Raw genomic sequence first — 10187 nt, 5'->3', positions numbered from 1 at the left:
AGAAGAAATAGATGAGTTGAGTAATTCTATTTTAAAGGGGTGGGGGGGTCCTGGATCCAGTTCCAACATGGAGTAGGACGATCGTTTTTCCACATCAAGCTGGTTATCATATAGCTGAACTCAAGTCTGACACTATCTACCCAGAGACAACATCAGATACTTCAGGTTAAGAGTACAGTCTCACAAGACTTTGCCTTCCCTGGTACCCTCTCCTTCAGATGTCAGTTGCAAGTCCAGGTTGTCATTTGTGCTTCTAACAAACTAGCTATCAGTCAGAGGTTCTGACAGCCTCCTTGGGTTTGGGTAATTTGCAAGAGCATCTCACAGCACTAACAGAAATATTTTATTTACTAGAACACTTGTTTATTATAAAAATATAGCGAAGGAAGAGCCAGGTGGAAGAGATGCATAGGGCAAGGCATGGGGAAATAGCTGGAGTGCTTGTGCCCTCTCCAGGGGCCACTCTCTCCAGTCTCCATGTGTTCGCAAACCTGGAAGCTCTCCAAACCCAGTCCTTCTGGGTTTCTATGGGGGTTTTGTTACATAGGCAGGACTGATTAAATCTTTTAGCTGTTGGTGGTTGAGCCAACCTCCAGACCCTCTCCCCTCTCTAGAGGCTGGGAGAGTGGAGCTGAAAGTTCCAACCTCCTAATCCATTTGGCTCCTCTAGCAACTGGCCTCCATTCTTAGGTGACCTAGGGGACTTCCAAAAGTCATCTCACTAACACAATAATAGACACTTTTCTTGCTCTTATTGTTTAGGAAATTCCAAGGGTTTTAGGAGCTCAATGCCTGAAATGGGGAGGAAGACTATATATATGTTATTAAAAATTACAATGTTGGTCCTGACTGGTGTGGTTTAGCAAGTTGAGCACTGTCTTGAGAACTGGGAGGTCACAGGTTTGATTCCCAGTCAGGACACATGCCTGGGTTGTGGGCTAGGTCCCTGGTTGGGGGCATGCAAGAGGCAACTGATCGTTTCTCTCTCTTTCTCCCTCCCTCCCTCCCCTCTCTCTAAAAGTAGATAAATAAAATATTTTAAAAAGTTACAATGTTGAATGGATGAATGGGAAGGAGGGGAGGTGAGCAAGGTAGTGCTAACTCAGGGCACCAGGAGGAAGGTCTGTTACTACTACTGCAACAGGGAGGCTAAAAATTACTATTATGGACAAGTCCATCCAATGAAGTCTCACCAAATCTGCATGGAACACAATCTGCTACTTCAATATGATCTCTATCAAAAAATGGAAATTTGCCCTTGCTGGTGTAGCTCAGTGGATTGAGCGTGGGCCTGCGAACCAAACGATCGTGGTTCGATTCCCAGTCAGGGCACATGCCTGGGTTGCAGGCCAGTTCCCGGCGGGGGACACACCAGAGGCAACCATACATTGATATTTCTCTCCCTCTCTCCTTCCCTTCCCCTCTAGAGATAAATAAATAAAAAACTTTAAAAAATGGAAATCTATCACCCTCACAAAGCCAATGCTGAGATGACCAAGTACCGCAGTGGTGACTACGTCAAATTCTTGCAATCCATCCACCCAGATAACATGTCTGAGTATAGCAAGCAGATGCAGAGATTCAGTGTTGGTTAGGACTGTCCAGTATTTGATGGCCCGTTTGAGTTCTGCCACTTGTCTACTGGAGGCTCTGCAATAAGTGCTGTGAAACTTAATAAGTAGCAGGTGAACATCACTGTGAATTGAGCTGGAGGCCTATACCATGCAAAGAAGTCTGAGGCATCTGAATTCTGTTATGTCAGTAATATTGTTTTGGCCATCCTGGGACTGCTGAAGTATCACCAGAGGGGCCTATATGTCGACATTGATATTTACCACATTGATGACATGGAAGGGGCCTTCTATACCTCAGATCAGGTCATGACTATGCCTTTTCATAAATATGGAAGAGTAATTCCCAGGAGCTGAGCATCTATGGAATATTAGGGCTGGCAAAGGCAAGTATTATGCTGTTAACTACCTGCTTTGAAATGGAACTGATGACAAGTCCTATGAGGCCACCCTCAAGCTATATATAGCTTATAGGTTATATATCCAAAGTAATGGAGATGCTTCAGCCCAATGAGGCTGTCTTATAGTGTGGCTCTGACTCATGGTCTGGGGATCAGTTAGGTTGCTTCAATCTGACAATCAGAGAGCATGCCAAGTGTGTAAAATTGAAGAGTTGTAACACACCCATGCTGATGCTGGGAGGAGATGGCTACACCATCTGTGACGCTGCCCAGTGCTGGACATACAAAACAGCTGTGGCCCTGCACAGAGATTCCCAATGCCCTTCCATACAACAACTACTTCAAGTACTTTGGACCAGATTTCAAACTTTACATCAGTCCTTCCAGAATTACTAACCATAACAGAAATGAGTAGCTGGAGAGGATTAAACAGCAACTGTTTAAGAACCAGAGAATGCTGCCTGTGCACCTAGGGTCCAAATGCAGGCAATTGCTGAGGGTGTCATTCCAGAGAAGGGTGACAAAGATGTGGAAGAATGTCCTGACAAGAGCATCTCTATCTGTTCCTATGACCAATGAATTGCCTTGGAGGATGAGTGCTCTAAGCCTGATGAAGAGGGAGAAGGTGGTCACAAGAATTCTTCTAACTTCAAAAAGGCCAAGAAGTCAAAACAGAGGATGGAAAAAAGAAAGACCTAGAGGAGAAGAAAGAAGTCACAGAAGAGGAGAAAACTGAGGAGGGCAAGCAAGAAACCAAAGGATTGGCTACTCAGGTTGTTACTGAATGGGGACAGGGCCCAGAGTGGATTTGCCTCAGAATGGCTGGTAGCATGTGGGTTCTTGACTTGATGCAGAAAAGATTTCACAACACAAGTTTGGTGATTTTTGAGGGTACATTTATCACAGCTGGGGACAGTGAAATGAAGGAAGGGTTAGGATAGAAGAGGTGATAGGGGGCCTCAAATGTTGGAAAAATTTTAGTTTAGGTAATAGCTAATAAGCTTAGTAATGTATGTAAAAAGCTATTGTTCCAGAAACTGAAGGTATGACCCACCTTGACTCCGGGAGACCATCAACAGTTTCACCTTTGTGCCTCAGGAGGACTGTAAGCAATTCCAAATGGTATCTGAGCCATCGTACTCCAGGGTGAGATGTCCACTGCCCAGGACACAGATAAAGACCACAGCCCAGGACATACATGAAAGAATACTGCAGCTTTTTATCTGATTAGCTTCCCCCTGAATTTCAGACCCCTTATGTACACTTTTAATCTTATAAAATGGGTTTTTTAAAAGTGGAATCTAAGACAGTCTGTCAAGGTACAAACCCACTGTTCTCTCAGATCACCAGCCACTTGAATAAAGCACCCATAAAGATTCAATCACTGTCTCTGCTTATTGGGTGTGGTAGGTGACAGGCAGCATGAATGCCAGCTTTTCTGGTTTCAGAGGCAACAGGAGAACCTAGGTGGGGCTGCTTTGGCTGTCTGGAGATGGCATAGGAAAGAAGTGAACAATGTGAGGCTGCATGAACTCACTGAGAAGTAAAAGTCACAGTGACAGAGGGAGCCAAGGCAAAGCTGCTGTTAGTTCATTGGAAAGTCAGAGAAAAGGGGGGTCCTTAGAGACAGGTTTGGGGGTAAGGTAAGAACAAGCAGCCACTACTTGCTGCTCCCATAGGCGCCCGTCTTGTGGGGACCCTTGGGGTTTAGGGAAAAAAAGCAGAGGTAACAAGGTGTGAGTGTGCTCTAGCAAGAGCAAGCCAAGGGTTATTAAAGCTGGAGACAATGAAACAAAGAAACGGCTTAGGATAAAAGAGGTAGTAAGAGACAGCCTAGGCGAGGCTGCTTTGGCTAACAGAGAAATAAAAGTCACAGTAAAAGAAGTGAGCCAAGGTGGCTTCTGTAAGCTTTCTGGAAAGTCAGAGAAAAAGGGGACCTTGAAGGCAAGTTCAGGGGGTAGACCAAGCTGAGCGGCTGCTGCCCCCTGAACTTGCTGCCCTGGCTGCAAGTCTTGTGGGGACTCTTGGAGTTGAGGAAAAAGAGAGCAGAGATATAAGGCATGAGCGTGCTCTAGTGAGAGCACACCCTGAGTACTTTGTCATAAGGCTTTTCATCTTTCTTCAGCCAGCTGAAATCCTAGGGCAGGTTTCAGGGGGGCAAGGTCTTAAAGAATATTCAATAGCTTTTCAGGTGTGTCATTTGATATGTTGATTCATCAAAATGTGTGCATAGAGGTATAGGGTGAGTAGAGGTAGTTTGGCTTCCTCGCCCAGGTGTCTGGGTAACTAAGAGGAACAGTGTTCCCATAGCCTTGGAGGGGCCCGATAACCAGTGTTCTCATAGCCTTGAGACTGGGCCCGACGAACTGTTCCCATAACATAAAGTGAGCTCACATGCACAGACCTATTATGTTATGGAAGGCTTTGCCAGTTTTCTGGCTCTGTTCCCCTCTAGTATTGAAACAAGCAGGGGCTTTCCACTAGAGAGGTGCGCAGCTAAGCGGCTTTCATGGTTGCCCACCCGCCAGTAGATACATGTCAAGCATCCCCACGGCTCCGCGCATTTTCTTCCGTCTACTGGAGGCAAGAGTAGGTCCACCCAGCCTTGATCGGTTGCAACACATGAGGGGTCAGGGTTCTTTTCTGGTTAGTTTTAGTCAAAGAATGTCATCCAATAGGGAATGGGACCAAGGCTGGTCTGTCCCCAGACAGCCTGGAATGTGTCCAGAGGTATCCAACCTTTTGGCATCTCTGGGCCACACTGGAAGTAGAAGGGTTGTCTTGGACCATGTATAAAATCTGTTGTGATACATAATCACAAAAAAATCTCATAATGTTTTAAGTAAATCTATGGTTTTCTATTGGGGTGCTTTCATAGCTGTCCTTCACCCCATGTGGCCTGTGGGCTGTGGGTTGGATACCCTGACAAACCATTTGCTTCTAAGTGTCCTTGGTGAGGAAAGATAAGAGTTTGTGATTTAGCAGCTGGCTGTAAATTACTCAAATTGTTTGACTTTGTTTAATAATTTTGTTTCTGCTCCACTTATTCTACTAACCAAGGAGTGCTGTCCTGCCTCCAAGACAAGTGGCCTGAGAAGACTTCTCCAGTTCTGGCTTCTTGCCAAGTCCTCCCTATCCTTCTCCTGCAACCCCTCAGATTTTATATTTTCTATTTATGTATATTTATATGAAATACATATTAAGTGTAAATATCCCCAGTGACTAGACAGACACCAGGGCCTTGAGCCCAGGGCACAGGTGCTGGGTAGGTTCTTCTAATAGCTGCCTTGCCACACCTCCCCAATTTCAAAATTTAAACCTTAGGGTGCTGGTTCCGGGTGGAAGGGATTCTATTCTTGTAAGCATCCATAGGACAAAATCCTAAAATGCCAGATGCCTGCTTAGTAGCTTTGGAAAGGTGCCCTTATTGAGCATTTAGAAGGAGTAGCTGGGTTTTCAGGAAGCCCCTGTTGATTACACTTTCCTTGAGTTAACATTAGCCATCATTAGATTGGTTCTGTTCTTGTATCTTCCCACCAGCCCCAAGTGATCTAAGAAATTCACACTGCCTGCCCTCTGGCCCCCTCCATCCCATTCTTCAGGTGGAGATTGGTAGTTTCCTTTCTAAGATACTATTTTCATTTTTTGTGAGAATATTTATATAAAATAGTACATTTCTATACCCCCCATCACAGTATCACACATATCTACTAAAGAAATTGAGTGCATAGTTTAAAAAGTTCTGTGGGTGAAAGAGGAATTCTATAGAAAGTAACCCCACAGGGTGGTCTGATCCTAAATTCCTAGCTGGAAAGGTAATGGTGGGTAGTCACACCCCAGGCATATAAGCTCTTTACTAAAAGGCTTATCTTTGTCTTAAGCAAGTTCTGTCCATTTTTCCCAGTTTTGGATATTTCTTACATTGACACTTCCAACAATACAAACTCCAGTCTTAGATGGTTTTACTAACGAATACTTAGAAGGAAAATAATACCAGTTCTATACTGTCTCTTTTGGAAAACATAAGGGGAGAGTATACTTCCCAATTTATTTTGTGAGGCCAGCCTAGGTCAAGACATTATAAGGAAGAAAAACTGGAAACCATGATCATAGAGGGGAAAATCTGTAACAAAATATTATCAAATAGAATTCAGCAGTATATAAAAGTAATAATCACATTCAAGGGAAGTTAATCTTGGGAATGCAGGGATGGTTATACAGTTAAAAATAAATCAATGCAATTTACCATCTTAATAGTAGAGAAAAATAGTCATATAATCATCTCAACACATGAAGAAGTAAGCATGTGACAACATCCATTTACATTAATTATCAGCAAACTATGAATAGGATGGAGCTTCATCAACCTGATGAAGTTGAAAACCTACAACTGACATCTTACTTATCATGAAATGCTGAATGATTTCCCCTAACATCAGGCACAAGGGAAAGTTGTCCACTCCCACTGCTCCTATTCAGGATCATGTTGGAAGTCCTAGCTAGTGCAACAATGGGAGAAAATAAACAAAAGATATACAAATTGGAAAGGAAGAAACAGAATTGTTACTAGTTCAATTTGACATGATTGTCCACATAGAAAATTCAAAGAATCTAGCCCTGGCTGGTATGGCTCAGTGGATTGAGTGCCAGCCTGCGAACAAAAGGGTTGGTGGTTTGATTCCTAGTCAGGACATATGCTTGGAATGCAGGCCAGATCCCCAGTAGGGGGCATGTGAGAGGCAACTACACCTTGATGTTTTCTCCTTTTGTTTCTCCCTCACTTCCCCTCTCTCTAAAAATAAATAAACAAATCTTTTTAAAAAGATAGAAAATTCAAAGAATCTCTAAAAAAGCTCCTACAACTAATAAGTAAGCTTTTCAAGACTTCAGGACATAAGACCAATATACAGAAGTCACTTGTATTTCTATACCGTAACAATGAACATTTGGCATGTGAAATAATAAAGTACCATTTGCAACTGTACCAGAAAAAATACTTAGGTATAAATCTAACAAAACATATACATTACCTCTATGCTGGCAACTATAAAATACTAATGAAAGGCATCAAAGCAGGCCAAATGAATGGACAGATATACCTTGTTCATGGATTAAAAGACTCAATATCATTTACTGTCAATTTTCAGTGTAGCTATAGATTTAATGCACTACCAATTTAAAAAACAGAAAAATATTTTCATTAATATACAAAATATTAATAACCTGATTCTAAAAATTATAGAAAAAAGCAAAGAAAACAGAATAGTTAAACTGTTTTGGAAATAACGAACAAAGTTTTAAGACTCATACTACCTGATTTCAAGACTTACTATAAAGCTGCAGTAACCAATTAGTATGGTACTGGCTAAATGATAAACATATAGGTCACAGAGCAAAATAGGTAGTCCAAAAATAGATACAAATCTGCTTAGCTGATTTTTGGCAAAAATGCAAAGGCAACTCAATGAAGGAAAAATGGTCTCTCAAGAAATGGTGCTGGAAAACATTTTCATATGAATATCCATATGTTAAAAAAATCAGCCTTGACTCATTCCTCACACATAATACAGAAAGTAACTCAGAATAAATCACAGACCTAAATATAAAATGTGAAGTAAAGAGAAAACACAGGGGAGAATCTTTATGATTGTTAGGCATAGGCAAAAAAATTCATAAGCAAAAAAATCTATAAAGTATACTTAATCATAATTAAAAACCTCTTCACTGTCAAGAGATGAAAAGACAGCCTCACTTCATGAGACCTTGCTTCTTGGGAGAAATATATTTGCAAATCACATAACTTGTGAAGAACATTTCTACAATATACAAGACAATTTTCAAAACTGAACAATGAGGAAACAACTCAGTAAAAAATGGGCAAAAGTTTGAACAGATACTTCACCAAAAAAGATAGACAAATGTCAAATAAAGACATGAAAGATGCCCAGTATAATTAGTCATTAGCAAAATGTAAATTAAAGCCACAATGTCATATCACTATACACCTATAAGATTAGCGCCCTCCCTAACCCCCTTCCTGCAAACATCTCCTAAATTGACAATACCAAGTACTGGTGAGGATGCAGAGCAACTGGTGTGCTCACATATTGCTAATGAGAGACAGAATCTACAAAAAGGAAATGGCAAGGATCATATGAATCCATTGAATTCTGATCCATGACCTCTGTGAGGTCAAACTACAACCACAACTTCTACAGCACTCAACTCCCAGTGATCAGCACTTGGTCAGTAACTGTCAACTTCCTTAATTTTTGCCCCGGTTTCCAATTTAGGACCAACCAGAGAAAGTCAAAAGTGCTCCCCTAACCAATCACATAGCATTCCCTGCTTCTGGTTAGCCCACCTACAGTTTTACCAGGCCAATAGCCTCTAGCCAGGGAATACCTAAAGCTCTCCTTTTTTTCACTGTAAAGCTTTCCTGCCTACCTGTGAGTCTCTGCCAAATACAGGTGATGGTGGCTGACTACCTCAGTATGCAGCAACCTCTGAATAAATAGCCTCTGTTTTCATTCAGGTGATCTTTATTTCCACACTGGTGAGAATATGAAATAGTACAACTGTTACTGGGGAGACTAGGGTTAGGGAGCTCCCCATTCTAAGTTTTTTTTTTTTGGTCCCATTTCGCCACCTTCACTCCCCTCCATTACCAGTGTCTTGAACTGTGCATCTGATAGGTTGGCTATCTCTTTGTTGCTTAGTTGTATTTTTTCTGTAGCTTTGATCTATTCTTTCATTTGGGCCATTTTTTTTCTCTTGACGTGCCTGTTATGTAGTGAGGGGTGGAGCCTTAGGTGTTTACTGGGGCTGGGTAATCCACATCACTGGGTTGTGATGCTGTATGTGGGACAGGGGTCTGAGAGGGAACAGTGGTGCTTGCTCTGCTCTCTGCCAGATTTTAGTCACTTCCCCTGCTTCCCACAAACAAATTTGGCCCTTCTGGTGCTGATTTCTGAGTGGGTGGGCTTGTGTACATCCTGGGATCCTGTGGGTCTGTCCAATGAACTCTCCTATGAGTCTGGGAGTTTCTCCTGGCAGGTCAACCCCCACAGGTGTTTTCAATTGGCGTTTTGAGGCTTTATTTCCCCACGCTGGGACCTTGGGTTGCGTGGTCTGTCTTACTCCCCAGTTTCTCCTGGTTTATCTACATATGAATGTGGGACTGGATGCGCCATGCCTCTCCAAGATCTGTGGCCTTACTGGGTCCTCCAGCTGCTGCTTTGTATGCCCAGGTACACCAGCCACCCTGCCTCAAGCCCTCTCTGTCCCTGCTACCCAACTCCTCCCCTCTTACCAGTCTGGATGAATGTGTCTACTTTAACTCCTTGGTTGTTGGAATTCCATACAGTTCAATTTTCTATCAGTGCCTTTTTAAAAAAAATTGTTGTTGTTCTTATTTTGGTTGTGCAAGAAGGTACAGTGTGTCTACCTACACCTCCATCTTGGCTGGAAGTTCCTGATACATTTTAAAATGATTCTATTTACAAGGCCCCCCTCTTAAGTTCTTGCCTCACTTGCAAGAGATGAATTTAGTCAAGAGATGAATTTAGTCAAGAGATAACACATATAATGGAAGTGAGATAGCAAAGTCATTTATGAAATACACAAAGCTGCAAGTGTTACCCAGCTAGTCTGGGTGACCCTGATAGGAGATTTAAGAGTTGGAAAATTTTAGTTTAAGGTAAAAAGTTATAAGTCTAGCAAGTAATATGTATGTTAAAGTTTTGTTTCAGAAACTACAGATAAGGCCCATCCTGGCCTCTGGGAAAACCTCTTAGGGCACTGCTAGAGATTACCACCTGGGGACAAGTGGAGGCACCTGGGCCTCTGTGTTTCAGGGAGAGACAGATGACCACCCACCCCTGGGAAGAGCTAACCACCCAGGACAGGAATGTGGCAGTCTCTTCTACCTGACCCTCCCTGAATTTTAAAACCCCTCACTGCACCTTGTTTATTCCCTGCTGTAAAAACCTTGGCCTGGAAAGAAAAGGGAAGATGGTCTGTTAGGGTATGAACCTGCCATCAGATTGCTGGCCATCTGAATAAAGCACCCATAAAAGATTCAGTCACTGTCATTGCTTATTGGGTTTGGTAGTGACAGGAAGCCCGAACTCCAGTGTCTTTTATAGTTTCAACAGGACTGTTGGGATTAATATACAGTTTCAAAGACTTTCTTTCTCAGATAGTGGAAACAATA

General features: G+C 42.4%; 1 pseudogene; it reads left to right on the top strand.

The window, feature by feature from the left end:
- Positions 1-1058: 1058 nt before the first annotated feature.
- Positions 1059-2913, top strand: LOC119001094 (histone deacetylase 1-like; annotated as a pseudogene).
- The last annotated feature ends 7274 nt before the right edge of the window (positions 2914-10187 follow it).

Source organism: Sturnira hondurensis, unplaced genomic scaffold (genome assembly GCF_014824575.4).
Source record: "Sturnira hondurensis isolate 20B ecotype Veracruz unplaced genomic scaffold, ASM1482457v3 Scaffold0016587, whole genome shotgun sequence".
NCBI classification, from domain to species: domain Eukaryota; kingdom Metazoa; phylum Chordata; class Mammalia; order Chiroptera; family Phyllostomidae; genus Sturnira; species Sturnira hondurensis.
This window is presented reverse-complemented; position numbering and strand designations above follow the sequence as displayed.